Source organism: Cimex lectularius, unplaced genomic scaffold (genome assembly GCF_000648675.2).
Source record: "Cimex lectularius strain Harlan isolate CLEC.00 unplaced genomic scaffold, Clec_2.1 scaffold134, whole genome shotgun sequence".
Taxonomy (NCBI): domain Eukaryota; kingdom Metazoa; phylum Arthropoda; class Insecta; order Hemiptera; family Cimicidae; genus Cimex; species Cimex lectularius.
In genome coordinates this window covers 208,006-235,176 of record NW_019392747.1, presented here as the reverse complement: position 1 = coordinate 235,176, position 27,171 = coordinate 208,006, and the positions used below count along the sequence as shown (strand labels likewise).

The window sequence follows — 27,171 nt, the reverse complement described above, 5'->3', positions numbered from 1 at the left end:
TATATTGTTATCCAGCCTTTTTTTTTATCGGAACTCTTGACAGTAATATAGTAAAAATGTTCCTAAATGTATATTTCTGTCAGCGTGCATTTTTTTACTTAATTTACAGAGAATCTCGAGGTTTTCAACAAGTTTTGGTGTTGAATTTTAATATTTCTGCTTTATATTTATTTTTTTATATTCTTTTGTGTTTTACTTATTATTCTTTAAAATTTGCATACCAAAAATCTTTAACAATTGCACTTATTTTAATTTATCGTTTAATTTAATTAGATCATTGTTTAAATAAACAAGGTAGAAGGAGAGCCTACAGGATTGTTAAACGATAGCTTTTTTGTTGGGATTACAGTTTGTTTAACCACCTTATAAAATTAAAAAATTATTATTACGTAGAAGAACTATCGTCACCCTTATCGCCTATTTTCTTATTTCTTTCTTACAAGTATTTTCTTTAACTACTTCATTCATTCCTGATTCCATGTCCAAAAACTGTCATTTCAAAACTACTTTTTAGTATGATTTTTGTATTGAACTCTATAAACGTAAAAATAACTTAATGTTACCTTCATTTAGGACTATTATTGATTCCTTATTTTTCTCACATATCGGAATTGTTGCTAAACAACGTGTATTCAAAATTATTTAGTTCTTGATCTTAATTTTGGTCTTACAATGTTTATGAAACGAAATCAAAGGAAAGTAAAGAAAAACGATAATATTGTAACATAACACAGAATATTCAAAATTATCTAAGAACATGCTTATTTTATCTATATTACGTTCTAATTTGTCCTTTTCCCCGTTGGTTACTCTACATACTTTACACAACAGGTCGTTTCATCATTAATTATCAAATTTGAAATCTACTTGTTATGCTTTATAATACATTGCATATATCTTTCTAAAAAATTAACAAACATACAAATTGACTGCTTTTCTTCAAAATAATTGTATGTGATTGCTTCCTATTATTTACTTCCTAATTTCTTTGTACAAAACGGCAATTTAAGAGTTCTTTTGGAAATAATAATCGGATATTTGTGTTTTTATTTCGTTCTTCAACCCTTGTAGTATACATGGAAAAAGAAAATCCAAGACAAACGATCTGACCTTTGAGTAACATTTGGACTTTATTCCCATTCACTTGAGAGTTTTCTTCTCTCGTTTTCTCCTGTTGTTTATTTCCGGATTCCTGTTTTATTTACCGCTCACTGTACTTTATTAGTTCGCCTTGAGAATACTTTATATGAGATTTTGACGTTTTATTTTTGTTGAAATTCCTAGAAAAAGAATCAAATATTCTTATGTAATTCTTCTATAAATGGATAAGATTTATGTTCACATAAAATAAAACCACACGTTATATTATACAATTATTCTTTATTTTTCAAACTTACACAAATTAAACGCACAGAGTGTCGTTTGACCATTATTATTCGCAAGCCGCTAGTTATTGATGTATTTCTTTTTATTTAATTGTTTCCTCTCTCGTTTATACCATGTTCCCACGAACAGATTTTTTTCTTAACTTCCTCATAACTTGTTGGTGTTTGATTTTTAGGAAAGAACAATAGTTTTATTTTGTTGTATATTATAATGTATACAAACACCGCGTCATATTTTCATTTAGTTTTTTAATAAATCAATTTTATGCAACCCGCCGTTTGGAATTTTCTTGTACCACGTCGCGTCGCCAGTGCTGGAAGTCGTAATTGAGCCTTCCAACCTAAAAGCTAAAAATGTGTGGTATTTAGTGATCGTTAATTAATGATTATTTGGAGACGATAGATGCGGTCTGGTGTGACGTAGGTTTACAAAAACATTTTCTTTATCGTGCCACGTTTCGATCCTTATTGAGATCATCTTCAGGGCTCAAAGTGTTTGTTTTCTGTGTCTTCTCATCATTCTTGTGTGTGTCTTCTTGAACGCATCTCACGATGTCCAAATAATCTAAAAGCTAATTCTTTCCCTCCACCTCCTGCCTCCTTCGCATCTTGCATACCTCTTTACATATCCGGTAAGAAATAAGCCTTTATTTATATTCTAGTTTACTTTTTGTTTTAAATATATAAAAAGCCGTTTTTAGTTTTCTTATAATTTCGTTTCAAATGCTTTATTTTTTTTTTCCGCCTTCCGAATGAATCGCATGGTCCTCCTGTTTGCACAGTTCGTACAGTTGGAATTTCTCTTAGGTTCTTATTCCATTCTCTTTGTACAATTGTTTCCTATGTCCCTTTGTTAATTACAAATAATTTGTCATTTTCTCGCACTTTCAATACTGTCGGTTTCGGTTATACACTGACATTCAAAAAATTCCACCCTCTTGTAATATAACATGATTTGTATACACTTTTACATATTAATCAAAGTTTCACGTTTGTTAACGTATTGCGTCTTGGTATAAAAAAGTTTCAAAAAATGAAAATTCCTAAGGAAAATGGAAAAAAAGAGAAAAAAGACGACTGATCAAATTTGTTTTAAATTTTTAATTAACATTTCAATATCACGTATTTCCTCCTCTTTGCTAGAGGTTAGCCCATTCTTCACGAAGAGTCCTTTCAGATCGTGGAGTGTATCAGGAAGTGATGGACACGCTCTTATTCGTCTTTGGAGGTTATTCCATAAATATTCGATGGGGTTCAAGTCTGGAGAACGGACTGGTCAGGCTAAGACCCTGATGTTATGCTGTTGAAGGTACGTTTGTACTATGCGGGCGACATGCAGACGAGGCATTATCGTGGATTTAAACATGATTGTCGCTTATTTCATCGAGGATAGGCAATGCATAATGCTCCAAAATTTCATCCACATATCAAGTGGATAGCCTTCAAAGGCCCTCCACGGACACCAACCAACTCTGTNTCTTTCTCCCTCCTTTTCTACCGCCCCCTAGGAGGCTGCATATGCTAAACGTTATTGCCAAAAATTATCAAAATTTACAGATTTGTAAAATGATACTGCATTTGAATGTTTCGTCGTCTTTATTAGTAATGACAAATATTATTTTTTAATAATTCATAACCCTAACAAAAGCACTTAAAAAAGGTGGAATATTGTAATTACATAATTCTATTGGAAGTTTTGATTAGACATCTCATCTGTTTCTTTGAATATCAGCACTTTTTATTGAAAGGGAAATAAAACTGCCAGGTATCATTTAAAACTAATTTTAGTATGTGATTTCCTTTTTTTATTAAAATAAATAATAATATTTATTATGTTAATAATAATAACATAGTTTATTAAAATGCCCAGAACTTGAAAGTCCTACCTAATCCCAGACTTGTTTCTGAAGTACATGTAATATTTGCATAACATATATTGATTATATTGTAGTTAAATTATGTGTTTTTTTGTTCCAGGTAGGTGTTTTAGTCTGCACGAACTGTAAGTTTTTATTTTATTATATATAATGCCGCCCGGGGGGTGATATTTTCGACTGAGGATAAAGCGAACGGCATGTATCAGCGGATCCAGTAATTGCGATCTGATAAAACGTGGCGATATCTGAAATTATAGACAAGCCGTCGGTCACCTCGCGTACGTGATTCTGACTGTTACGCAAGTTCTATTTCCTGACGTAACAAGGGTGCTTTGACGTCAGGGGGACCGGGTAATTGTGCGTGTACTCCTCCTCAGAAGTACCCCTCTGAGTGCTGTTCCCTGTTATCCTTGAGCCGTATCCCGTCGCGCGGTGGAGCGAAACTCGGCGGAAGCAGGCCGGCCTCGCCCGTACCTCAATGGATATCCTTACCGACCGGGGAACGCCAGTTGTCCTGCATCGTCTGTTTTCGTTTTTATGCCGAATCAACCGTTAGCCGGATGGGGGGACGAAACCCTTCGCGATAACCTATCTGAATATTCGCCTCTTAACGCCTTTCCCATTAGCGGTTTAAAAAAATATCTAGCTAATTAGTGCAGTTTTAATGCATGCTGGCGATTTAGTCATCATCTCTGATAATAATTTGTTTTTCAAATTTTAAATATCACTGCAATCACAAACAAACATTCTAAAAATTGCCAACTTTAAATATGGCGTGTGTTTCTTAATGTCCTGCTGTATCATAATTTGTTGAAGTCGTGAAGAGCGGTCAAGAATGAAGTGGTTTAGAAAAACAATTTTTTCATTTTTTGCGGCCGTTTCGACCTTTATTCGGGTCATCTTCAGGGCCTGGATAAATTACAAAACACGTTGACTGACTGGAAAAAATAATAAATTTTGAATAATTTAATAATTTGATTTTCCTTTCCTTCCGAGAACTTCCCGCTAGTGCCATTGACTTTTTTATCTCAACTAAAAACCTTAATTAATTGTAATGTATTAATTGGTCAAGCGGACCAAGAAATTAGTGAATTAATGATTTAAAATAAAGTATACTTCACTAAAGCTCTCCGTGGCCATTTCATTTGTCGCTGAGAATCAAATAGATTACACGACATTTGAAAAATGGCAAAAAGGAGGGAAAAATTCAAAAGGTGGGGTTGAGATGGGAAGTTAGTGTCCGAGTGGATCGAGGTCACGATAGCTCAAGTGGTTGAGCAGCGGCGTATCTAGCCGAAGATCGTGGGTTCGAATCCCGCTCGTGACACTGACTTTTTTATTTCAACTAAAAACCTTAATTAATTGAAAGATGAAAATTGACAACAGTTCTGTGTAATATCCATATTATTCCTTAAAACTCAAAAATCTTTCATTTTAAAGGCCTCTTGACTATCAAACAAATGGGTCGAAGCATGACATAATGTCAAAGAAGATAAATAAGATGTCATTAAACAAACGTGTTTCATCCTTTTGCTACAGAACGTCCGACTAGTGACTTATTACGTACCCTTTTTGTATTAACGCATCAGCATTTGTAGGAAAGAGACCTGATGACTTCTGAGTACTGACCCCAAGTACTGTTACGAATCCGTGATTACCGTCGATGTATAGTCAACTAATTTTACCATCAATGGACTGCAATGTTGATTGGTATGATTTGGAATGCTCTGCGGTCACAATTGGTTAGAGCTAGATAACGTGGACACACATTAGAAAATTGTAGTCGTTTCCGTACTTCATTGGTAATAATTGTTAAAAGTAATCATGAAACATAAAACCAATGTTTTTAAAGAAACAAACGTGTTTGGTTAAGAAAACGTGTTTTGTTCAAGCCGGAGTTTTATTTTGTTGTAGTTTATATTATCTGTACATATCTGATATCCTTAGACAACCTCTGTGACTGGCATAATTATTTTTCAATTCTTATTAATCAAATTAAAAACAACATCACGAAGAATGCCGGTCACGTGTCCAAGCATCTACGCATCTCACACTTTACGAGGAGGTACAAATTTCTCCTGCATTGTTTGACCTATATGAAAATAATTTTGACGGTCTTGGTCTCAATGAGTTGCGATGGCTATTTAAGCTAAGAAGTGAGGTTTTACACTTAAACTCGGCTGTTTGGATCAGAGGGGAATTGGGAATCTGTTCTTTGTGTAATTCGCGCTCTATTGAAACTGTATCCCACTTCTTGGCGGAGTGCTCATCCCTGGGTGAGATTCGGTTGTGGCATTTCGGGTGTTTCACTCTCCCCAGGGTTGACCTGTTACGGTTTTTGAGTGGCTCAGATTTGCGGCCCTTAATTCGTTACGTTAGGCATGCATGGAACTACAGATATGAATTAATTAATGAGTTTAATTTTTGATTTCTATTGTATAACCTGTTTTTCTGTTCTCTCTTTCGCATTTTGGCAGTTGTTGTTTCTCCTTTTTTTTCTTTTTATTGCATAGGCTATAACTTTTATTTTATTGTGTATTTTTTCGTTTCTGATTGTTTAATCAATGACCTCTGGCAGACGGTCCAAGATCCATGTCCTTAAATGCTTTGAAATCTAACAACTTGTCTTTTTTTTCCTTTCTTATGTTTAATAAAGCATTATTTTAATTATTATTATTATCTGGTATTTCAAAGGTTAATCCTAACATTTACATTTTTCCTCAATTATTTGAGTTTTAAGCTAGCTTGCACAAGTTGTACTCTGTTATAATGTAACAAGAAATTACGGTGTTTCAAGCCTTTTCTGGGTAGAAACATCGTTTTCATACTCACTCCAACAACTATTTCAACAACTCAGGCAATGCAAAACTTTAGTTTCTACTCCGCTTTAATTTGACCTTTAGTGATGTTTTATGCCGAATGTTCCAGCGTCTGCCTTGAAACAAAGTCAACACATTTCTACCAGTTTCATTGTTAACGAGGAATCATGATCCTTCGCAGCATATCCAGGCAAGCCACATAGATCCTGTTCTCTGCTAATTCTGGAACCATTTTTGCTTTGTTGCTGCTCTTTATTTATGTTGCTATAGTAGAAACACGGCAAACATCCCATGATCAAACTATGCTTGTAAGCTTCAGGTTTCTACGTTTTTAACATGTTTAAAATGTGTCGTGTTTAAAATATTAATATGGAAATATTACCTACTCGTTAACCAACATTTCGATCAGAGTGCACAGGTTTAAACAGTTTTGTAAAATTTCCTTTTAGGGTCTGTGGATGAGGTTTTTTAAACCATTTCTGCCTTCCCGGCCTAGGCCTTTATTTTATTTTTTTTTTAATTCAAAACATATCATCGTTCATCCACCTACTTTACTGTAGGTCAGACGTTTTTACTAGTGTTTACCTACGCTAATATTCGTGCTGCTAATAAAAAAAATCTCCTATTGTTGTTTCACTAAAAGGAAAAGGTCAGATCATTGAACCAAGCTGTTCAGCATAACAATTATTCCGCTTCTACCCAGTCGCAAACGACGCGGACTCACCTTGTCCATGTCAAATGACTGCTACATCGAGTATACAATTAAACTTTGGGTACTCCTACGTGATTTGAAAGGCGTAGGCGGGAATAGGTAGGGCAGCAAGGGCGTCCTCCGGCAGAATGCTAACTACAACCTCGAACATGACTTTATTACGTATTCGGAGCAGCGCGCTCCTCGGTCTAAGGCACTTACCCCCCTAACTATTCTACTCCAGACCTGTAATCTACTTTGTGAAACAGGTCAGGTGCCATTTATTATTATTTATAACACCAAGAACTACCAAGTAATAAACATGGAGAAAATTGCTTTTGGAACTTAACGTATTACGACAGAGGGACTTCAGCAAGTATATTATAATTATGTAAGTTCTTTAGTTCCCTTTTGTACATTCTTCCATTTCCGTTTTATCTCTAATCGCCATAGCACTAAAAATTCTGCTAATTCGCTTTCGTCGGAGGGTCAGATCTTTCAAAATTAGGGTAATTTTTCGTGAAATTCAATTCGAAGCTCGTTTAACGATATATCAACAGCCAAGTCATGCTGAGTAGTAACGTGAATAAACGTTAAAAATGTGAACAGTATACAATTAAAACTTTTAATCTTTAATGGTCCTTCTTTATATTATTATTATTATTATCATTAACATTGTCAGAGCGAAACGTTGGCTACCATTCACACAATGACATCATTATTCACGCTTTTCTTTACAATGAATTACGAGTAGTCGATATTCCTTAAAACTAGCCTAATTGAAGTTAGATGGGGTGGGTACTAAATATTCCGCCTACATATTCGCGTTGATAAATGCGTTCACTCTCAACGCATGCTAGGGACTCAAAAGAGTCAGTACTCTACACAATAAAACAACCCTGTTTCCTCCAAGAACAGAACATTGGTCCTAGGTTCTCGTTTCCGTACTCAAACGTAATTCTCATATCGGGTGGCATTCTTATGCCCTTTCTATCTGGAGCCAAGGAATTGCACCCTTCAATTAGGTGGGACCTTTTTCTATACATGTCTGACACATACGCGGGCTTTGGCCCAAATGTATGTGTCCGTGTGTTAACCTTGCATAGCCTATCTTTAATCGGGAATGAGTAGTAATTGAAAAAATATAAAAGACCTCGTAAATTTTCTACATATTTGCACCATATTGGCTCTGTACTGACGGTTAAAATTTCTGAAATAAAATATGTGTTTATCAAATGGTAAAAGCTTAGTTAAACCATGCAGTTTTTGAAGGTAGAATGTCCTTAATAAAAAAGTTCAATTGAATTTTATGTAGTAGTCTTATTTTTTATATCCCATTGTGTTACATAATTTGTTATTTACTTGACGTCAATACCTTTAAACTATAACAATTGCAAACCTTTTTCATACTATAGTGGCTTATAAGTTTTAAGTGAAACACGCTTGAAATATTGCCAGACCCACGATCAATGAGTGTACCGTTAAAATTCCAAACTGAGATTTCTGAAAAACCCTCATGTTTCACATACCAAGGGCATACAAGTGCATTACTGTTCATCCGTGACAATGCAAAACTTTAGTTTCAGTTTTTCGATACTTCGGCCTTTCTCTTCTGCTTTTTCGACTTAAGGATTGGTGAAGTTTCATGCAGATGTTTCCCACTTAGCAGATTCTGTCAGTTTGAGAACATCGTTGTTTTTCACACACCTAAACAGTAAAAAAGCATTTCTGTCAGAATACTTTAGTAAGAATTGCATAACAGTAACATTAATTAATAAATCCAATATGTTTAGTGGTCCGATTGACCAAATTACTTATTTCACTTAATTATTCTTTGTTTGTAAGGTCTTGGTTGAAATGAAAAAGATAGCGTCACGAGTGGGATTCGAACCCACGACCTTAGGATTTCTTTTATTAATTAATAAACGCAGTTTTTAGTGAAAATAATCAAGTGATAATTTTTTCAATAAACTTCTTTATGACGATCTTTCTGATAATTTGGCTTTGTCTTTCAACATGTCGATTGATAAAATGTGCAATACTTCAAAATTATTATGTTAAGATCAATATTAAGTCTCCAAAAAAGAAGCTTAATAAAAAATGAAATTATGATTTTCTGAAGCATTTAAGAACATAGCGTGTAGATAGCGAACGAAATATGGTGTTTAAGCTGTTGATTTTTGAATAGCATTAAATTTGGATTATCAAAATATAGGTACAAGCAACTTTTGCAGCACAACAAATGCTATTCCATTTTTTCTATTACATATTTCAGTACCTGTAAAGAATATCCATTCGCTAATGTCAATCGTTCAAGTCATATTATGGCTAATATTGAAATTTTTTCTGTAAAAATGGTTATTCATTTTTATTATTGTTATTAACTGTCACACTCCTGTAATACATACTTTTTTTAATGACTGTTAGTTACTGATTTTTTAGAGATCGTTAGATGCGGTCTGGCGGGGTGTATGTTTGAAAACATTTTCTTTATCGTGCCAACGTTTCGACCTTTATTGAGATCATCTTCAGGGCCTGGGATTTATAAATATTGTTTAAATTTATACTTCTATCCCTACTTCCTTCCCCACTCCTTCAAAATCAAACATGTAAACAAAAAACATTAATATCTCACTAACACTCTCAACTCGACACTCAATAATGACACATGTGCAGAAAACGCACACTTTGAGTGAGTACAAATATTTCGATTAAACCTGAAAATTTTATATTGTATATATCATTGTATAAATTCATATTAAGATCTTATATGTATTCGAATATTTTAACGTTGGCACGATAAAGAAAATGGTTTTTCTTAACCTACAGCACACTAGACCGCATCTCGAAGACTCACCAGACGCTCTTTAAATAATCATTATATTTTTTATTGTTTTTATAGCCGTGCTAATTCTGAATGGAAAGTGAAAGAATTAAAATTTCATTAATCCTAGCAATATAAATGAATAACCTGTCCGCTATGATGTGGTTAAAACCAGTCTAAAAAGAAAATATTATTGTTAAACCGGCTCTGTTCATGTTTAATGGGTATGGTTAGGTTAAGTGTTAACCTGACAGTTGTAGACGAAAAAACACCAGTCAATGCTCTTAACCTTTATAAATGGTAAACGTGGGCTTGGAAAGAAAAATTACTGCGTAAGTAATAGTGATGGGGGCCCTACGATAACAACCAACTTTCTTTCCGCGTAATGACCAGGTCACGAATTATACTTTAACAATACTTTTCGAAATTGTAAACGCGATTATGTCGCCTTCCAGAGTGACGAAAATCGGTTTTATGTGTTGAAAGGGTAATCCACCTGTGAAATAAATTGAATGGGCAATTTATTCGTTTCGTGACACAGATGCAAGAGGACCGGTCGTTAAATGTTAATTAAATGCCAGACATTCGTGACAGGCATTTTAAAAAAAAACTCCTGGCGTGCAATACGAGTGCATACCGCCCGTAAAATTTACATAATTTTGTTTAATACTTCAATTTAACTTTTAATTGGGAAATTGAGTCCTGATGAAAAGGAACCTCGAATATTGAGGTTGAAATCATCGTTTTTAATTTTTTTTTATTTATTCAGAACCATATATTTAAAGCGAATTACTTGTTATTTCAAAACGTCGTCAGTTTACCACCACGCATTATAATTGCATATGTACTACCGAACCTCAGAACTGTAAAAAGCATATACCTAACTTCCCATATATATTAATATGCATCCAATAAATATATTCATTGTAAAAGATAACAATTAAGGTTTATAGTTGAGATAAAAAAGTCAATGGCTCGAGCGGGATTCGAACCCACGATCTTCGGCTAGATACGCCGCTGCTCTACCACTTGAGCTACCGTGACCTCGATCCACTCGGACATCAACTCCCCATCTCACCCCACCTTTTGAATTTTCCCTCATTTTTGCCATGTTTCAAATTTCGTGTAATCGGATTGGATTCTCGACGACAAATGAAATGGCCACGGAGAGCTTTAGTGAAGTTTACTTCATTTTAAATCATTAAATTCACTAATTTCGTGGTCCGCTTGACCAATTAATATATTAAAATTAATTAAGGTTTTTAGTTGAGATAAAAAAAGTCAATGGCACGAGCGGGATTCGAACCCACGAATTCAATTGGACCACGAACTTTAATGGATTTAATAATTAAACTGTAGTTTATCTTCACGAAAGCTCTCTGTGGTCATTTCATTTGTTGCCGAGAATCAAATAGATTACACGACATTTGAAAATGTTTTCAAATCCAAATTATTAATAAATCGAATAGTGATTGAGTGAGTGAGACTCCCAGAACTTTGCCTAGATTATTATATTAATATTAGGGATCAGTAATATCTGAGTGCATATCGTTTAACTCCTGTTTCTCTTTATTTATTCACGATACCTGTTATAATATTTCTTTTAGATTTTTCAGACGGTAATTTAAAAAACCACAAACCCCTGGCCTTTTTCTTCTCCATGAACCATAGTTGGGAAAAATTAAACTTGCCTTCTGACAAGATTTCGTTCCGTAACACTCTCTCTCCTTTTCTCTGTCTCTCCCTCTCTTTTTCTCTCTCTCTCCTTTTTTTTCTCTCTCTCTCTCTCTATCCCGCACACATGTATATGTGAGCATATTTTATGCATATTTCTTTCCACCTTTGGTTGTCGGTCTGCCTACCTATCTATCTTTCTACTTCCTTGTTCCAAACGTCAAAGTTTGATGTCTCGGGGGACCGAACGTCATTGTAGTCCAAAAGTAGATCGAAGAATCTATTCGAAAGTTGTGCGTTTAGGCCCTGCTCGTGACGCTAACTTTTAATATTAACTTTAATAGTAATTTAATTTACTATAAAGAGGCATATCAAACACTCCATTGGTCGCATCAGACGCAAAAGATGCGTATGAACGATGTCGCCTTTTTGCTCTATTACTTTATTATAGTGGATCAAAACATTTATATATCTTGCTGTTACCTTTAAATGCAATAGCACACCAGATAGCGTTTCCTTCGATTCAAAGTTTAGAGATTAAACTGTTGAGATAAATCTGAGTGCAATTCACCAATATGTTCTTAACGTCAACCAGTGACGTCTAATGACTCGATCTCACAAAAAGAAACTTAACCGTTTCAAATTTGCAATATCTAGAACTGTCTTAATGAAGGGATTGCATTGATTATCGTAAATAAATAAATAACAATCTTAAGAAACATGGGCAATGCGTGATTTCATCGTAATTTCAGGAGTTTTTTTTTTTTTTGTAGTTAGTTAATAAATTTGCCCATGTCAACGCGTGATCTGGCTTGAGGGATTTTTAAGGCGATGTTCATATTTGTAAACCGTGTTGGCAAACCAAACGTTCGGTTTAACGACAGCAGTGATTAGACTGATATTACTAACACATCAGACGTGCCAGTTTTTTCGTCGTTCTCGTCGCTTTTATATCTCCCCTTCCTTTCTTCTCACACTCCGTCTTCCACTTCATCATATGCTAATACGAATTTACATTGTTAATTTATTTGATAATTTTGGTGAGAAGGCCGTCTCGGAGCATGCGACAACCTGTGCAAACCTGTAATCATTTCATCACTAAAATAAAAAGACATCCCTTTTGGAATAATAAAGGATTGCGCAATCCCTGCTTTTTCAGACGAATTTGTTAGGCAAATTTGTGCCACATTCCTCTCTTGGTTTTGCATCTGATTGAAAGTAAATCCAGAAAAAAATAAACAAAAACATTCCAATGAACAAAATTTCAAATGAGTTTTTAGAAATAAGCAAACCTTTTAAATTTACAATTTATATAATCTTTACACCCTTTACTTCTTCGCGAATTGTATTTTAGTATTATATTTACAGGTAGTAGATAGTTTTGTACGTAGTATCAATAAGAAATCGTAAAATATTGACTTGATGCATAGCCGTAAATAAGTAAAATACGGCTGTAAAGTTCATGAACATCAAAAAACCCTATTATTATCGGTAAATTTTCTTCTTTCCTAAGCAAAACATTGGAGGTTTTGCAAGACCAAACTAGGCCCTGAACCTATACTTGGGATAACAAAAACAAATATAGAATCCTTCATCTCAGAATCTATCCAAACAAAACAAAGCGAGAATGGATAAACTATAGCGGACCGACACAGTAAACTCCGAATCATGTTGAAACAACCCTCACCAAGATTGGCAAACTCACTGCTGCAATTGGAGAGGGCTAGACTCAGAGGAGTGATAGACTATTAACCGATCACTGGGAAATCAGAAAACATCTACACAACATGAGCATATATAACGATGATCCCATCTGCAGATTATGCAATGAGGAGGAGGAAACAGCCATCTTCCAATGAGAAACAACGGCTTAATATAAATTGAATGAAATGTAGCAGCAACAGTCAATGACCTGATACCTGACCTGAAATGTAAAAAAAAATGTAAATTGCTAAGAAAAATTTAAAAAAAAAAGAAGGACAGATAAAATTTGTTTTAATTTTGTTTTAGATTTTTAATTAACATTTCAATATCGGGTATTTCCTCTTCTTGCCTTAATTACATCCTCGAAGACGCCTCGGCATACTTCCTACCAGTCTGGAAATGTCTCTTTGCTAGAGGTTAGCCCATTCTTCGCGAAAAGTCCTTCTAAGATCGTGGAGGGAATTATTCGTCTTTTGAGGTTATCCCATAAATGTTCGGGGGGTCCAGGTCTGGAGAACAGGCTGGCCAGGCTAAGACCCTGATTGGGGGTCCCCCCTTATGCTGTTGAAAGTACGTTTGTACTACGCGAGCGTCGTGTGGTCGGGCATTATCGTGGATTTAAACAGGATTGTCGCTTATTTCATCGAGGATAGGCAACGCATGATGTTCCAAAATTTCAATTTCAAAGACCCTCCACGAACATCAACCAACTCTGGGCGACTCTCCATTGAAATTCCCGGCCTCACCATCACTGAGCTACGTTGAAAAGGTTGGCTCTGGGAAAAATTGCAGGCTTCGTACCTTTCATTCGCCTTCTCCACACTCTTTCACGCCCTGGAGATCGCAGAGCAAATCTGCACTCATCCATAAAAAGTACAGCCACCAGACCAATCGTCCAAAGACCAATGGCTGTGTCTTCGAACAAATGCGAGTCGTACAACTCCGTGTGTTCTGGTCAATTCTGGTCCTTTTACGGGGCGGAAATCTTCTTCGAGCAGTCCGTTCAGAAAGTTGGACAGCTCGAACTTCTTGGAGCTGATGAATCGTTTGAACAATCAACAACAGTAAGGTTAACCTTGGGCTTCCAGTACCGTCTATGGTAAGACCAAGTCTAACGGCGTCTCGCAGTGTTTCGTAGGGAACTCCGATGGCAATAGCCGCATAGGTGATGGAACCTCCAGCATCAATAAGAGCCACACCACGCGCAACATCCTCAGCACTAAGTGGCTTTTTTAACAATATATTTGGTAGGATCGGGGATGTGGTCCAAAGAAGGTTCTGGTGCTGAAACTACGCCAAGCTTTTCGGTGTTATATTTCACCTTCCTCAGGGTTCTATAACGGATACATATACGTATAATATTTTATAATTGCTCATGTGTGTAAATGAAAGGAAGGTTCTTTGGACACAAATATATTGTTGAATAACAGCTGGTCGATCACCTTTACATCATTGGCATTTTTACGTTTAAAAATTGAAATTAAGAAAACAAAGACGAAATCTAAACAGTTTATTGCTTCAGAATTCAAAAGAGACTGAATAAACATTTTAAATTCCGTAAAAATTAAACATTTAAATATCATTTATCCTTGTTTTGGATTAAGGATTAAATGTGTTTACGTCTAATTGATATTCCCAATTTAAAACAGAGCGTAAATAAATATTTATTGATAAAAACAATGAGACAAATTAAGGGCAGAATTTTCTTTTATCGAGAAAATGAAAAAAATCAATTAGGTGGAATTTTTTGCCTGTCAGTGTATATTTCATTGCATATGCATTTCTTGCCTCCTCCGTGGTCCTTCTTCAAAGCTGTTATTTGAGCTAAGTAGAACTATTCTACAGAGTTCTACACCATGTCTATGTCTCCAGGCGCAAACCCGATACGCGTTTGAGCAGCATGAAATAACTTACGTAAACATAAACAAAGAACCCACTTTTAAAAGGTTTTTTTTTTTCGATAGAAGCGGAGGAGGAATTTGGGCGAATAAACCTGTTGACTAGGAACCGGTCCGCCGGTTGGATGGTCGGATGCAGGTGAGTGCCCGGGGGTGTCTCCCACGCAGCAAAGCAAGGGGTGGTCGAGAACCGGTCTCTCGCCTCCCCCGCCGCCAACGGGAGTCGACTTCGGCCCTCTTCCATCCCGAACAATTGCCGTCCTTTCCCCTGAAGGTCGGCCCGGACCGGTCCAGTTTCACATGCACTTCCGTTACGGGGTCCTTTGTCTTCCCGGCCGACTCCCACGATAGAATGGACCTCGGATAGAACCGGTTTAATGACGTCAAAATTACAGGAAATATCAATTCTACTACTTATAGATACTTGGATTGTCCATTAGCTCAGCGTAAATACTACTTTGTAGTTTTTCATTCCATATGATACACTAAACTATAGGTCAATTAATAAGCCCTCAATTATTCCTAAGAGTCAGAAAAAATGATTTAGAACTATCACTCATTAATAAGAAACATGGTATTACTAAGAACAAATCTACACTAACTAATTTTGTGTGGTGTTTAGTGACCGTTAGTCAATAATTTATTCGGAGATCGTGAGATGCGGTCTGGTGTGATGTAGGTTTTAGAAAAACATTTTCTTTATCGTGCCAACGTTTCTATCTTTATTGAGATCTTCTTCAGGGCTCAAAGTGTTTGTCCTAGGCACTGTCAACACGACACACAATAATGACACAATTACGCAGAATACAAACACTCCGAATAATCATTAACTAATTTAACTCTCACTTAAACATTCTTGATGCATTATACAACCACCAAATTGATGTAGTATATACAGATTTTTCCAGGAATGAAAGGCTTCTTCTTTGGCAATTTCATTATTTAAAAAAATGGAATATAAATAGTATCCTTAAATGTTGTTTTGCCTAAACTAACACTTGTAACAACAAGTGTTCTAAAAGGAGGATTCTGCTTTTCTTCAATATTTTTATAAATGTCACAGATTGCTTCGTGACCTGTAAATATAAACTATTTGCTCATTATTTAAAGATCTATAAAATCATGAAATCAACATCGGACTATGATGATCTACAACAAGACTTAAATATTCTAGTCAATTGGACTATTTCTAACAGAATGTTTTTAAATACACATAAAAAGTATGCGCTTTAAAAAATATAAAACCTATTATCTGTAACTACAAGACCAACAACTCTAAACTCGAGATAACTAATTATATGAGGGACCTAGAATATTGTTTAATTCATCCTAACATTTAATGAACATATTGCCATTATTATAAACAAAGCCTCAAAGGCTTCACTAAATGCTAGTGAACTCAGCAATACCGGTTGTATAAACAAGTCATACTTTTCTTTTGTTAAATCTATCCTTGAATTCAATTCACCAGTCTGGTCATCTTATTATTTAAAATATATAAAGGAAATTGAAAAAAATTAAGTAGTATTAAGTAAAAGCTGTTAAATATTTCACTGAGAGCTGAATTGTCAATTGACTCTCTCATAAAAATGAACGATATTTTATGTTACTCAATAATACAGATAGCCCTGATTTGTTTAAAAAAGTATTGTTAAATATTCCTCAGAAATATACCAGAAATGTTGATCATTTTTATACCATCTTGTAAATACAATTATTTATATCATGCACCAATCATAATCTAGGCTCATGAATCAATATTATAAAGATTTATTTGTTAATTCATTTAATAGTTTTAGGTACAAATTGTCGTTATCTATTACATAATCTTTCTTGTTTTGGCGAAAGTCGTTAATAAAGATATTATTATTGTTATTATTATTATTTATTTTTTTAACAAACATGCGTTTTGCATTTCACGCTCCCTCCTTGCATTTGATCGATTTGGTTATGTTGATAGACCAAATTGATCTTTGGTAGCTATTATAAATATGTTATAATTATCTCCGATATTTTATTCATGACCAGTATAACTGCAGTATGCATGATTAGAAAGGGCATTGGTCATGCTCGTTCATACGATATAAATATTTAATTCCATCGAGGTTGAAACCATAGATTTCAAAATTGTAAATGCGCGCTTATATTTATTAATTTTTATTATTTTATTACTTAAATTTGCTAAATCCTGATGATGAGGATGTATTTCTTGAAAACTAGACGAAAGAACTGTGTTCTGCAGAAGCATCCGTTTTATTTAAAAGGATATATTATAAACATTCGGGTAAATTTTACTTACCTACGTCCTCCCCGCTTTTAATTTGAATAGGACAGAAAGAAAGAAAAAAAATGATCGTATAAAACAGGGCCCAAATCCAAACTCCCCTCGAGAATACCGAAACAAAGTGAAGTACATTGTGAAGACGGATAAGAGTCTCTGCGGTTGAAATGCTAATTGCGAAGGAACAATGAAAGTTGTTTTCACATTGTTAACCATTCAAAATGAGATTCCCAGCAGAACTTTTCCCGTCTTGGCTCGAGGGGCAGGGAAAACACCGGCTTTTGGCACTGTTAATTCGTTGAACTGCATTCGTTTATGTGTATCGAATTCAATTTTATGGAACAATCAATCGATGATTAGCAAGCTCCTCAAGACATCCGGTATGCCTATTTACGGCTTTCCTTACTTCTTACCTTAATTTATTGTTTGAGAGGCAACATATTTGTTACATGCCAATTAAAACTGCTCGTAAGTTCCAAAGTAATTGCTACTTTTCTAATGTGAATAAAGTTCTCTCGTTTTTATGTTTTAACCTAAAAGGTGGGAAATCATTTTTTTGTCATCACTTGATTAAAAAATTCCGATATATTACCTACCTATCTCATTTATATATCAGATTTTATATAGAATTATTTTTATATAGAAGAAATAGTAGATAAAAAGATCTGATTATAGATGGAATGGAAAAGCAACTCATAACCATTTGGGATTTCTGCAGGTCCGTCATCGAATATTTTTCAACTATTATTTTTTTAACGATGGTTCGTTTTAGGATCAAGGATGTGGTCCAAAATGAATATTGTTGTGTCTTGCCAAGCGTTCGGCTTTATTAAGCCTTCTTCAGGGCTCGAAGAACATAAGTCACGTGGAATCAAATTGTAGAACGTCATTGTAGAAGAATGAACAACCCAGTTGAATATACCAAACAGGGATTTTTCGACCAACGTAGATATGACGATGTTTCGTTTGAGGATCAGGGATGTGGTCCAAAATGAATACTGCTGAACAACTGGATTCAACGTGACTTCGGTTCTAGGAGCCCTGAACAAAGCTTAATAAACGCCGAAAGCTTGGCAAGATACAACAATATTCATTGTGGACCACATCCCTGATCATCAAACGAAACATTGTCATATCTACATTGGTCGATAAATCTTTGTTTGGTATTATTTTTTTAGTTAAATTAAAGCCAATCTAGGCCAAAGAACTCAATTTTATTCTTACTGCAATAAGCCATTTTTCTGTTGTCCTATAGAACGCAATTTAATAGACAATATTTGCTTAGATAAGTACGCATCTGGTCGTGTAAGTGCAAAACGTAAAGCTAAAAAGGATTCAGTATACGTTGAGTAAATTGGAGTTACGATTCATGACCTCTATGGGCAAAGTTGGGAGAGAATATGATAGAAATATGAATTCTATGTCTTGACGCCCGAACGATCTCGATAATTATTTCTATTATTTCCGTTACTACTAATTAATTATTTATCTTGAGTGCAGTAAAAAATCCTCCCAATGTTACAATAAAACAGAAAATTCCTTCCTTCCATACTAGACCCTGATGACCATTATTGCATTTTTGAGGATATCCGTTTAGTGTACATATAAAAGCAGAGTCATTAATCAAATGGATCCGTTCAAATGGTCGCAGTTTTAAAAAATACGCGTGGAAAATCAGAAAAATCAGAAACGCGGAGGGCCATTTCAGTTGGTTGCTTCTAGGATTCCCACCTTCTCTGCCCAGCTGGTAGATGGGTGTAAGCTGAAGGTGGATGGAGTATTTATCTCCTTTCTATGGTTATACGTGCATGTTTGTTAGGAAATACATAAACCTTGATACGTATATCAATTTTTAAATTTGCTTTTATCTACGTGTTGAAAAGTTGAAATTCGATATCGTAGCTTTCAAAAATCAAGGTGATGGAAAACTGTCGAGATAGCATAAACTAAATAATTTCATTTGTATAAACTTACTTTTAAAAATTGTACGATTGAAGCTTTATTGAATTTGCAGGGATTTGAATTTAGTTCGCACGAGAGAATTTGTGTTACTCAACGACCTGCTGGGTTAGACGGGTGTGCCTTATCATCTTCAAGGCCAAAGGGTTTATAAATCCATAGCTTCCCCCGTCACCTATCTGTAGCTGCACGTTATCCGGAGATTATGAGGCCAAAAATTTCCCGTGAGTGAGCGATACCGTGCATCGTAAAATCGTCATATTATCGGTGTAGACGACAAAGCAAACATCTTATGTAACTTGCACTCCTTCGGCAAACACGTCCTGGGAGTCAGGGCTGGCCGGATCGTTATCGCCTACTCCGTGCTCTCGTTAATACGATCCTGGGAAAGAAAGGCGACCCTGGAGGAAAAGGTCGGGCAGATAATATCGGCAGTTCGTAGACCACCCTTTACCAAGGCCCGGCTTTGCATTTTTTACCTCCTAAGGAGAACTTATTATGTTGTTCATAATTTTAGTTGCTTTCTTCGTTTTCCACATGAAATCGTGTAAATTTTATTTTGTAATTAACTGCTCGAAACGTCGACGTTACTGTAAAACAGAAAAAAATAAGGTTTTAAATTTAAAGGATCACGCGCTCTGGAAAACTAACCCTACAAATTATCGTTTTTTGAATTTAAAAAGTACACCCTTATTAAAACTTAAAAAATTGTTTTCAGTCGTTCAAATGTTAATTTGTTCAATGTAGTGTTGAATGATTAAATTACCTTTGCAACAAAACACAGTTAAAGTACCTTGCTTATTTATCGGGTTGTCCGGAAAATAATGCAGGATTTTAAGTTTTCATTAAAAAAAATCTATATAAAATATTCTGTTTACGTTTACAGGATTACTCATTTGTATGAATGNGTATGGGAAATTATTTTGATTAAAGAACATTGCTTTAAAGTAACTAGTTTCTTTTTTTTTGTTTAATACCAAAATCCTGCATTATTTTCCGGACAACCCAATAGTATACGCCGTAACTAAAGATAGAAAAACCCAAAGAAAGGAATCAAACGACCGCTCAGATTCAAGAGATCACATAAATCTCGAACCAGACAATCGCGATAATTAAAAGACCAAAGATGATCAAACTTATCATAAAGTCACGTTTGCTTATTTGACCTTCATGCATGACAAAACTTAAATTAACTTTAAACACGCGATATCATTTGTACGTACACAGCTTTTTTCGAGGCTTGTGTCCGGCAGTCCATCTCGCTTAAGGAAAAGTCACTTTTTAAGAGGGGGCTTTGAAATTTAGCGTTTCCAACATTAAAAAAAGGGGGAAGATAAAATTAGCATAATAATTGTTGTTAACAGTACAGAAACATGAGTGAATTATTCAAGTAAAAAAGGTATTTAACATCCGGGAGGTGCAACGGAGTGTGGCAAGAAGTGTTAATGGTCCCGTGGTAATACACACCAGGGAAGATCCCCACGCTGTGGAAAAACTACTGACCAAGAAACGATCTAAGATAAGCCCTGACCATGACCAACATGTTATAAGAGAGTGAATAGAATTAATTACCCTAGAAGTTTTTCTACAATGAACAATTCCTTTATTCACATATAATTGGTGAGTACAAATCCGATTTGGAATTTACTTCACAAATAATGATTTTTTTTCACTTCCATTTTCTGGCTTTTTTTGCATTTTTTGCACTTCCGATTCTGCTGAGCAACTATACATCGATCCAAAAACGTTAAGACTGAAATTTTCGCCCGTCACCAGAGGTAGACCTTAACACAAAACTTTTACTATATTTTTATTGCAATCTACATGAAAAATATTGTAAAATGATATATTCATGCAGTTGATTTGAGCAAGTAAAATGGCTAAATAAAAATTATAAAAAAATCCGGAAATTTTTTTTGCGAAACCAGGGCCTATTCCCAAGAAATGGCGGATAAGCGTCCGATTTTTGAAGTGTAGCATAACCAAAAAAAGTGTGGTCCAAATCCTTGTCCCACCAACCTGGTCGTTCCCTGTTAGTTCGAACCCCATACGAGTTAATAGTTAGAACTAACAGACGATATAAAATACACAAAAAACTGCTTGACAGCACATCGAAATTTTCACTTCAAAAGAAATGCCTGATTTACACAACCGATCTAGACTTACGGAATTGAACCGTAGGGTTCAAGCTAGCGATTCAACCGAAAGAATCCAATCGCTCTAGTCCAAAACCAAAAAAAAAAAAAACCAATGCCCAAACTCCCTACTTCATACCAACTATACTATCCACAAAGAACTTCAGATTCTAATGGGTTATTCTCCTCTCTTTACAAAGCAATATTAGGACAACATCGTTGCTGGCTTTAGCGCTATGTATTGTATTTTTTTTAAATAAAAAAGCAACGTATGTATCGGAGGACATGGTTTGAAATGTAAAGTCATGTCATAGTAAAGTACGCCTTGTCTTGAAAATGACATAAACGAAAAAGGCGTACTTTCATTATATCCCTTACATATTTTCCATCCGGATGGGCATCTTTTATTATCGCCAGTATCTGGATGTGGGCCCAGGGAGAAAGCGCTGGTACCGGATCGATGGAGATGCATTCGGGGGTTGCATGGGGGTTGCCACGACTACGACGCAGCCGCGCGGACCCTGCTGATGAACCCCGGACAGGCCACCTCCACCGACAGACTCAATACATATTTCATTCTGGTAATGGCATTCGCACGTTTACGCTACTTTCACCAACTCATCGATCCATGAGAAACAATTCGCAATTTGTTCAACAAATGGTTCGTTGCAGCTAAAAACCCAATACAGAAGAGAAAATCTATCTTCTAAACTCCTCTGACAAGAGTTCGTTACCAAGAGAAAACCTTCAGAGATTATCAATTTGAATGAAAATTATTTGAAAAGGGTGAAAACAGATAAAACTAAGCATAATTATGTGATACTATAAAATACTTAAAATTTAGATAACTGCTTAAAATTTTAAAACATTTAAAAGAATGCGAATTCTGGAAAGTAACTGAAATATTTATTATACAATACGTCTTAATTCATCTTTCATACCGAACATGAAAATCTATTATTATTTAACTATTTGTTCTGTAGATTGGAAAATTATTTATTTATTCATCATTAATCTCAAAACTGTCAAAAAATTTCATTATGCAATTTTTATAATGTCAATTGAATGTTTTGCATGAATTTATCGTGGTGTTTTGCTTAGTAAATACTCCTTTATTTTATTTAATTTAATTTTTTTAACAGTTTCGCCAGTTTTTATTTTATTTCGAAAGGTGTCGAACCAAGACTCGGTCTCTCCTCAGGCTTCTGTCTTGCAGAATATTTTAACATTAATCAATAATGTAAAAAACGTAGGTCTGAAAGTTTTCGAAACAAAATAAAAACTGGTGGAACAGTTAACAAACGATAGAAAAACGTCGATTAAGATGATTTAATTTTGTGAAAAACAGATCTTTTCAAATATCTCTTAATTGACAAACCCAAAATGATGACGATGATGAATGAATGGAAGAGGCATAATGGCTAAATGGCATTTTTGTTGTAAATCGAATCATGTTGAAAGGAGTTGATCAACTATCAAAAATCCGTTGGGATTAATAATTCACAATTTTACCATGTTAGTTACTAATCGCTTCTGTTGCATGAATAAAATAAATAAAATTAAATTAAAATAGTGGAATAAATGCTAATACCATGCTGTGCTTGGAGGTAATTAGAATACTCAAACGAGAGGTATAAGCTGCGAATAATTATTTGGCATTTGGACGTTCTATTTTCCTTCCAGAATCTCTGGCATTTAAAGCTTGCCTTCACGCTTATTCATTTACGCGAGAGCGAACTTTAACCGTACTTAATTAAAATCAATAGTAGGGAAATAAGAATAGACAAACATAATAGTTGTTAACTAAACCAAACTTTTACTTAAATAGTAAATACAAAGTAGTAAATATACAATGGAATAATAAGCAAACTTTTCAGTAAATTCAAGATTTCAACCAGTTGTATATGAAATAATTACTTATCACGATAGAAGCTATTAATGATAATAACCACTGATTATTATTCAGAAATCGTGAGATGCGGTCTGGTGTGATGTAGGTTTCAGAAAAACATTTTTTTTATCGTGCCAACGTTTCGATCTTTATTGAGATCTTCTTCAGGGCTCAAAGTGTTTGTCTTCTGTGCAATTGTGCCATTCTTGCGTGTCGTGTTGAGAGTTTCACTTTGAGACCTGAAGATGATCTCAGTAAAGATCGAAACGTTGGCACGATAATGAAAATGTTTTTCTGAAAGCTACATCACACCAGACCGCATCTTACGATTTCTGAATAATTATCGACTAACTGTCACTACTCACCACACAAATAACCACTGAGTTCATCCAATCCTTAACCAAAATCATAACGATAATAAGCCAATACATTTTCATATTATATACCAATGTAATCCAATTAAATCCAAAACCATATACTTTTAAGCAATTTATGCAATTTAACAAAATGAAATATTTATAGTTATATTATAGTTTCACATATCATAAGAAGCTTATGTCAGTGCAACAAAATTTCAATTTTATGACGTATTAAATTTGGATACACTACTGAGCCTGTGCCATAATAGTGGATTCGAGTAAATAACAATTTCTCATCACCAACAATTGCGATTTCAAATAACTTATTTGAAGTCAATATCTACATTGGGGCGTCGGTGGCCGCAACGGTTTAGGCGTGGACACGGCGCTCATCACTGTAAGGTAAAGGTCCGAGGTTCGAATCCAGCGGCCCTGCATTCGAACCCGACATACTTACAAATGGGCTTTTTTTTTCAAAAACCACGGCACCCTGAGGGTTTATATGACTGACCTCTGCTGTTGCGAACCCTCGTTAAAAAAAAAATATATAAAAAAAATAAAATAAAATAACAATGTCTTCTATATTTGAAAAAAAGGAAAGGGTAACCAAACAAACTATTTTCGGTCAGAAAAATTGCGTAAAAAANACAATTGAAGATGAAAAAAATATATATATATAATAAATTTTTTAAAATAGACGAAGAAAAGCAAAATTATTAATTGAGTTATTAATAATTCATTTTTTAAATCGTTTTTAATATAATGACTTTGAACTTGGTTTCCAGAAAATGGAAGAGTGGTAAAATGAACAGTCTCGGTTTTAGAGTTCTATGATATTACGGGTTTGAACTTTAGAAACATATTTAAAGTCCTCCATTTGCCTGTTGGTCGTTTTTCTGTACACAATAGCTTCCCGCCTATATTCGAAAAGGGGGCAGCACCTGAAAAAACACCGATCTTTTGTCAAGAACCTACATATGTTTTGTACATATACACCCTTTTGGGTGAACGAACTACTTACTGAAAAAAAACGTAATTTGCTCTTTCAAGCAAATAAATTTAAGTGTGAATATATTTTTAAATTTATCTGGATAATAAATGATAACAACTTTTTAAGACAGGATTGAAATTTTGAAATTACATATACAAATCGTATCTCATAATTATTTGGGAAAAGGAAAGTGAGTAAATTCAATTGTTAGTTTTCTATTGTGTTATATAGTTGTATTAGTTTTACCATTTTGCATTTAAATATATTTTTACTTCGTTCTCTCTATTTTCAACACGTTATATTTAATTATATCCGATTTATTCTTTTTCAGTTGATTGTATCGTTGTATAACTAAATTGTATGGTTGTATAACTAAAATTTATCTTCTTTAATTATTGTTTTATAATATTTCTTTGTCATTCTACGATTGTTGTTTTGTTGGAGTAATTTATTTTTTGTCGTTATTGTGCTATCATTCGCATAGATTTGTTATGATTTTTGTTTGTTTAAATTTTCTTTTTACGCTTGTATTTAGAATTACGGCCATTTTCTATTAATTATACAGCTCTATCTATCAATTTGGACCATAACAAAATTATCAATGGCTCCACAGGAGTTAAAATTATATGTTTCAATGCAAGAAGCATAAGTAAAATTTAGGCGATTATTTCCTGCATTCATGATTTTGAATTATTTTGATATTATTCTTTTAACCGGAAATTGGGATAGTTCATATATTTCTCACTAAATTAATAATACACCAAAATCGTCTATAAATTGTAGGTTATCAATTTTAATGTAGATATTGACTTCAAATAAGTTATTTGAAATCGCAATTGTTGGTGATGAGAAATTGTTATTTACTCGAATCCACTATTATTGCACAGGCTCAGTAGTTTATTTAATCAGTAGTTAAATTTAATACGTCATAAAATTGAAATTTTGTTGCACTGACATAAGCTTCTTATGATATGTAAAACTATAATATAACTATAAATATTTCATTTTGTTAAATGGCATAAATTGCTTAAAAGAATATGGTTTTGGTTTTAATTGGATTACATTGGTATATAATATGAAAATGTATTGACTTGTTATCTTTTTGATTTTGGTTAAGGATTGGATGAACTCAGTGGTTATTTGTGTGGTGAGTAGTGACCGTTAGTCGATAATTATTCAGAAATCGTGAGGTGCGGACTGATGTGATGTAGGTTTCAGAAAAACATTTTCATTATCGTGCCAACGTTTCGATCTTTACTGAGATCATCTTCAGGTCTCAAAGTGGAACTCTCAACACGACACGCAAGAATGGCACAATTGCACAGAAGACAAACACTTTGAGCCCTGAAGATGATCTCAATAAAGATCGAAACGTTGGCACGAAAAAGAACATGTTTTTCTGAAACCTACATCACACCAGACCGCATCTCACGATTTCTGAATAATAATCAGTGGTTATTGTCATTAATAGCTTCTATCGTGATAAGTAATTATTTCATATACAACTGGTTGAAAGTTTCCATATTATTCCATTGTATATTTACTTCTTTACATTTACTATTTAAGTGAACGTTTGGTTACTTTTTTAATTAATTAATTGATTTATCTATTTTTACGAGGGCTCGCAACAACAAAAGTCATTCATATAAAACCCTCAGGGTGCCGGTGTTTTTGCACATTTGTAAATATGTCGGGTTCGAATGCAGGGCCGCTGGATTCGAACCCGGGATCTTTATCGTACAGTGATGAGCGCCGTTTCAACGCCCAAACCGTTGCGCGGCCACCGACGTCCCTTTGGTTACGTGTTGTAAGAGTGTGTGAATTTTGGATATTTTTCCGGATTTTTGATTCATATGCAATATACACATAAACCTGGCATTTATCAACAAAACAGGCTGTTAATATTCTCCTTTATGAACATTTCAAGGGTGTGTTGAATAACCTGTTTCCTGACCTACGGCAATAAAATCCGAATCGATATTTTAAAAGGGGCTAGGAGGCTAGTCTTTTCGGGGGAGGTGCGTTTCGTCCATCACCAACTTGAATGTCGACCAGGGGATCAATCATCTCTCCTATGCTTGCCATTGACCCCCAGTCGTAAATCAGGATAGGGGCGAGTGCTAAATACATATGTTAATAGAAGCCGGAATATGTGTTTGCGTGCAAAGTGAATAATTAACCAACGCCTACTCCATGCGTGACGGTTTCTTTCCGGAGATAAGAACGCCCATTCGTGATGCAAGTCAAAATCTTTTTCTAAAATTAGACCATTTTTAAAACCGGGGTTGTTAACGGGATAATTTTAACTCGGTATCAATTAGCTTTGGTTGAAGTTAGCAAGATAAACACTAAAATATACAAACAATAATTGAACTATTTATTACATAATTCCGACGGAAAACAATTATTTAAAGCTTCCTAACTAACTAAAACGCTTGCATTTGGCTTTACAAAATTTGTTTAAATATATATATATATATATATATATATATACAGGGTGAATTGCTACTCGTGCTACAAACTTCTCCAGTAGATTCTTCACCCTAAAATGAACAAAAAAGTTCATATTGTCCATGGTCCGATTCTCAACCATTTCAGAGTAATTTCGCTTTTTATCGATTTTGAAAGATATCACGTCCTGGCGTCGGAAAATCGTGATATCTTTTAATCTAAACATTTCTCT

The 27,171-nt window shown here is 34.6% G+C and overlaps 1 protein-coding gene and 1 long non-coding RNA gene across 4 annotated transcripts in view; one reads left to right on the top strand and one right to left on the bottom strand.

Annotated features, from left to right (window-relative positions):
- The window catches only part of LOC106670168, a 276,453-nt gene that overhangs the window by 96,471 nt on the left and 152,811 nt on the right, over positions 1–27,171 (top strand). The window lies entirely within an intron of this gene.
- Positions 8,123–27,171, bottom strand: part of LOC112127001 — a 60,216-nt gene continuing 41,167 nt past the window's right edge. The window contains exon 3 of the long non-coding RNA XR_002910343.1: positions 8,123–8,479. This is a non-coding gene — a long non-coding RNA (uncharacterized LOC112127001). The remainder of the gene's footprint in view (positions 8,480–27,171) is intronic.